This window comes from Periplaneta americana, chromosome 10 (genome assembly GCF_040183065.1).
Source record: "Periplaneta americana isolate PAMFEO1 chromosome 10, P.americana_PAMFEO1_priV1, whole genome shotgun sequence".
Classification (NCBI taxonomy): domain Eukaryota; kingdom Metazoa; phylum Arthropoda; class Insecta; order Blattodea; family Blattidae; genus Periplaneta; species Periplaneta americana.
The window spans coordinates 32,768,222-32,774,585 of NC_091126.1; positions in this window are offsets into that span (position 1 = coordinate 32,768,222).

Consider the following 6,364-nt stretch of genomic DNA (forward strand, 5'->3'; position numbering starts at 1 on the left):
GAGGATTCGCCATAGATTACCTTGCATTCACATTACGGTTGGGGAAAACCTCGGAAAAAACCCAACCAGGTAATTAGCCCAAGCGGGGATCGAACCCGCGCCCGGACGCAACTTCAGACCGGCAGGCAAGCGCCTTAACCGTCTCGCAACGTATTCTGTCCACTTTTCAATGCTCTTCCTGTCTTTCATATAAAATGACGAAGTGCATTTTCGGTGGACTTCACTCCTTGAAAGTCACACTGTTAATGAAAGAGTTTCAAATCAGATATGACTAATCCACATGAAATTGTTTCGGAGATATTCAAGATTTAAGTTAAATTAAATTATGTTTTATTTAACGACGCTCGCAACTACTGAGGTTATATCAGCGTCGTGGATGTGTTGGAATCTTGTCCCGCAAGAGTTCTTTTACATGCCAGTAAATATACTAACATGAGCCTGTCGCATTTTAGCATACTTAAACGCCATCGACCTGGGCTGGGATCGAACCCATAACCTCGGGCACAGAAGGCCAGCACTGTACCGACTGCGCCACCCAGGTCGACAAGGTTTAAGTTCAACTGCGAATGGTTAAATCCATATGGTGCCGAAATTAATTTCACAATTGTAGCCTTCAGCAGTTAAGGAAACAGTAATTCATGTTGACCACAAAGTAGATTAGATAAGAAGGTGTACTTAAGATAATAAACTTAATTTTTGCGATATTGTAGGATAGTCGCGTCTAGTTTTAAACCCGTCAAACATGAATAGGGCTGTCTATACTAAGATCTCTCGTATGTAATGATCAACTAGCTGTTTCAGGATTCGAAAGGAATCTCGGATTGATTGGGCGAAAAGCTTCGTTGTAACCTTTTCTAAGGTTTCAGAATATATACAATCCTTGCTATAGTCCAACACAGAGAATGTATCAGGTGACAATGCAAGATTAACATAGCGTGAGCAAGAGGACTTAAATGATATTCAGTCTTCCTGTTAAAAAAAAACTATAGACTACCCTACTGTGGTGATTTATGGGCTGCTAAAACATAGTATCCTAACATAGTCTATTTAAAGTTACCAAAGTATTCTAAATTAAAGCAAAAATACTTGGATTGGTCATGTTGCCAGAGCTCAAGAAAGAAAAATCATTAAGTGTTTCAACAATCCTCAACAGAAAAAGACCCTTAGGCAGAAACCAAATATATTCTAGCGACAATTTAAAAATTATAGTAAAAAATGTAGCCCCTTCACATGCCATGAAGGCACTTGGGGGGGGGGGGGGCATGGAGTTAGAGCCCTATGCTTTCTTGACCTCGGCACTAGAATGAAGTGGTGTATTTAAAAATTATAATTAATCAAATTACTAACTGGAAAATAATTTGTCGAAAGGGAATAGCTTGGAACTGCATTAGAACTTTCCAGGCAAGGGCTTTAATAGCCCGTAATGTCTGATGCTGAATTTGAGGGACATGTATGCCTATCAGTAGGTTTTTTAATAATTGATTCCAGGACTGTACTTGGGTTCAATTCCCGCTTGGACTGATTATCTGGGTTGGTTTTTTCCCCGAGGTTTTTCCCAAGACAACCATATATAATTGGTGGAAAAACCTGAGAATTTTCTAGCTTCAATTTTATCATTGCTATGTCCTGTCATGTGTCCTGGGCTTCATTTTTTTACTCGGTTATTTATGGCGCTGTATCAACTGCTAAGTTATTTAGCGTCGATATATGATATGCGAAAAATAATCACTTTGTGATTTAAGACAGTGTTTATTCCGTCGGATCCCGGCCACTTAGTCACTCATAACGAGTGCACCTCTGCACATGTGTGGACATTGTGCCATTGTCATATATCTCTATGACGCAGTGCATGAGGGTAGACCACTAGAGGGAACCCAAGAGATGGAACTTAAACTGAGAGGATTCGATCCAACATCGGGATGGGAATCCGGTGTGGCTTAGTGGATAAAGCGTCAGCATGTAGAGCTGAAAACCCGGGTTCAAATCCCGGTGCCAGAGTGAATTTTTCTCTGTTCCACTCTTCCATCATCAAAATTATTTTTGTTTATGATTATTTATTTTTTCCATTTATGCTCATTCGAACCTTATTTTACAGTCAAAAACTGCGAATTTTTATGAATGCAAAAACTGTAATGTAAACAATCTTGAAATCTGTACATATTATGTATTCGAGATACCTAATCCCTTTCATCTATCTGTTTTCATAGGTAAAGTTTAATGGGTTTATTTCCTTCCACTTTCCTAACACTGATATAGAAATTCACCTTGAGTGATTTGGTCTCCCTCTTCAAATTTATTAAACCGAATTTATGTCATGTACCAGTAGGTAACCTACAATTTAGTAACTTGGAGCAAATGATGATTAATTGAATGTAGATTCAAATAAACGCACTTTATAGCACAGTGCTGAATTCTCGAATTGTACAGTTTATGTGGTTATTTTATTGATTTTACTGAGTAGTGGAGGTGAAAGAAACCATCTTAGAATTCGATTGTATAATGTTGTAATTTCTTTGTTAGATGAGTTGCTATGAGGCACATGGTGAAAAGCACCCTTGCATGTTTTTTCATAAAGAGTATTTCGATTTTTGATTCATTTCGTTGCTATATTACTACTGCACTTCACTCATGTTGAATAGGATCTGCATTTTAAAAGTGTAAAATAAATAATCATGTATCACATTACCTCTCCTTGCTATCTACTTCAAACATTCATTGTGGGTTTATTTTGGTCCTTGCCTTGTTCTGACATATTTCTTCTTTGTAATGCAATATATCTTAGGTGCCTTATCAGTCGAAATTAAATAAAGCATAATCTGATTTCTCATGTTCTGTTCTACTGCATAAATACTGCACACGGTACATTGTATACACTTTCTTCCTTTGTGTTACGAGTTTACTTTACTTTGAAATATCTTAAAGTCCAATCTGTGCACGTAGTCGCGTTTTTGTTTTCGTGACACATAATGAAAATACGTCGCAAAGACATAAGACTTCACAAAACACTGACCGTAAATTAAAAACATAGATATAGACAGCAGCTCTACTACGAAAAATTTCTTAAAGAAAAACATTAAAGCGAAACCCTATATGAACAAAATTGTCACATTTTCTTGTAGTACAATGTCACTCATGGTACTGTACCAAGGCAACAGAAGTGACAGTGGCTTTTTTTTTCCACGTGGTCCATCTCGCTCTATTCCCAATTTAATGTCCCTCAGTGTTTTCCACACATGACTGAGACGACGAAAGTATGAGTGAGAGAAGTGGTCAACAGGTTTGGAGCTCACATAGACACTTCTTCTTACAAGGGAACAGTTAACACTGGAAGGTTGTTAATATGGATTAGACCAGTCATGTCAATCGACGCCCATAGGAGCAAGCACGCACTTTAGAGCTCAGGAGAGTCTGTGCGCTTTACAGCGGAAAGGAAAGAGACAGACGAAAGAGGTAGTATATACCGCTTGGTCGAGCTATATACAGGGATGTCCAGCACTGATTCAATAGATAAAGGGAAGAGAACTTATTAAATCTGTATCCATGTTAATTTTTAGGTTTGTCTGAGAAGTATAAGTGCATTATAAGAATGTAAGTTTTAATTTTAATGTTCATTTTTCACAAGTTTGATTTTTTTGTTCAAAAGAAATATTTTCTCAACTTATTTTTATGGAAAAGCGAAATTTTCAGATATAGGCCTATTTATTTAGCAGCCTTGCAGAATGTTTTCGTAAATCTAATATACCGTAAATACGTATTACTGAAGGTAGTGTATTGAAAATTTTGAAAATATTCGCATGGAAATTGTTTGTAAGGAAATCAATTAACAAAGCAACTGTTACATCATAAGCAAAAGATACGTGCCCATGTGTTGTAAAAATGTCAGCTCTATAGCTTCAGCACATTTCGAGAAAATAATTTAATATTCTGATGATAGGAAGTTGCTCACCAAGATCACCTTAAAAGCATAATGCGATAAGAGTTTTGTTATGAAATATTAGTTACACTTAAAACATATACAGCACCTAGGTAACTTTGCTTTGTACTGTAATATTGTTTTGATTAGTTCACTGATTACTTTTATAGGGCTAAAGGTACCATCAATATCAATTCCAACTTATCATGTCATACTCAATCTCTTTTTTTTTGGGGGGGGGGATATCACTTTCTTTATGAATGATGTGTTTCATCCATTTAGTAGAGTATAGTTGTACTACTATGGAATGTATGTGAATATTCCTTCTTAACTCTTTATTATGTTATTAACATTTAAAACACAACTGCAATATTAAGAAACTGGTATTAGTACTTTTGTTTTACAGACACTATAGATAATATCAAACACAAAGAAGCCATATAAAAATAACGACATAAAATTTCACGTTCCGTTTGAAGTTCGTGCACTACTGTTTTCTTAATCCAATAGGCTGCTTAATCATATACACAACCCTTCCTCTTTCCATACTCAGCACCTGATGCCCGCGCACGACGTCAAGGTCAGAAAAATGCACTTGCTTTGACATCACTGGATTAGACAAAGAAAATTCATACTGTAGTTGTTTATTGGTTAGACATGACAGCAACTTCTCAGAAAGCTAGATAATGGAAGTATTGAAGAAAGTCAGGCCAATACTTTTCTTAAGGAGTGAGGTCTTTCTTTTCTACATCCATCACGTATTTTCAAGTGAATTTGCCATTCAGTGATGATGATGCTTGTAATAGCACTTTTGCCATTGTGAATAATATGAGAGGTAACTTTGACCAAGTTCAATGCTTTTTCAATAGATAAAGAAGGTCTTCACTTCTCAGATGATGATATGAATTCTTTGTATTATCAGTTTATGCTTTACAAATGTAAACAGAAGGGTTTAACAAACAATTCCCATAGTTCCGATTCCAAGAAAGTATGGAACAATCTATACAAATAAATGACTGTACTGGCAGTCCAAAGTATGACAAGTTATGCAAAATTGTTCAATTTGTTATGAGATTACTATATAGTAATGCAACCGAAGACAGTTTTTAGTTTAAACAGACACAATTAAATTCAATTTCGTTCCCAATGAAGATAGACGTAACTCTCTCTTTCATTGTACTTTTCAAATTAAACTATGAGGGAAAGTGCCATGAAGAAGTATTTGATGAAAAATATTTTAATGAAACCAGACGTGTAACTGAAGAGTATGAAGAGTATAATAAAAGTACAGGTAATCTCACGTATTTTCAAGTGAATTTGCCATTCACTGATGATGATGTTTGTAATAGCACATTTGCCAATGTGAATAATATGAGAGGTAACTTTGACCAAGTTCAATGCTTTTTCAATAGATAAAGAAGGTCTTCACTTCTCAGATGATGATATGAATTCTTTGTATTATCAGTTTATGCTTTACAAATGTAAACAGAAGGGTTTAACAAACAATTTCCATAGTTCCGATTCTGAGAAAGTGTGGAACAATCTATACAAATAAATGACTGTACTGCTAGTCCAAAGTATGACAAGTTATGCAAAGTTGTTCATTTTGTTCTGACATTACCACATAGTAATGCAACCGAAGACAGTTTTTAGTTTAAACAGACACAATTAAATTCAATTTCGTTCCCAATGAAGAGAGACGTAACTCTCTCTTTCATTGTACTTTTCAAATTAAACTATGAGTGAAAGAGCCATGAAGAAATGTTTGATGAAAAATATTTTAATGAAACCAGGCGTGTAACTGAAGAGTATAATAAAAGTAATTCACAGTAATCTGGCTATATATGTTCACTTAATATTTTTAGGAGAAAAATTCGCTCCAGTGCCGGGGATCGAACTTGGGTCCTTGGTTCTACGTACCAAGTGCTCTGACCACTGGGCTACGCCGAATTCAATCCACAGCACTGGTTCGAACCTCCCTCCTTCGATGTTTCCCTTTGTGGCCTGACTCCAAGTTAGGCATATATATGTTGACGTGTATCCAATGTCAACTGCCATTATACTAGGAGCGCACTCAACTGAGTGACTTGTTGGCCGGGAATCCGCAGTTATTATGCACTGCTAGCTGAGAGAATATTATAGATATATTAATTTGTCCTACAGAATTTATCTGTAATATTGACACAATATTTTTAGGAGAAAAATTCGATCTGGTACTGTGGATTGAATTCGGCGTAGCTCAGTGGTCAGAGCGTTTGGTATGTAGAACTAAGGACCCGGGTTCGATCCCCAGCGCCGGAGCGAATTTTTCTCCTAAAATATTAAGTGTCAATATTACAGATAAATTCTGTAGGACAAATTAATATATCTATAATATTGTATATGTTCACCTTTTCAAAGCTGAATAATTTGTTACAGTATATATGGTAATGTATTTAGTTATAATTTTTC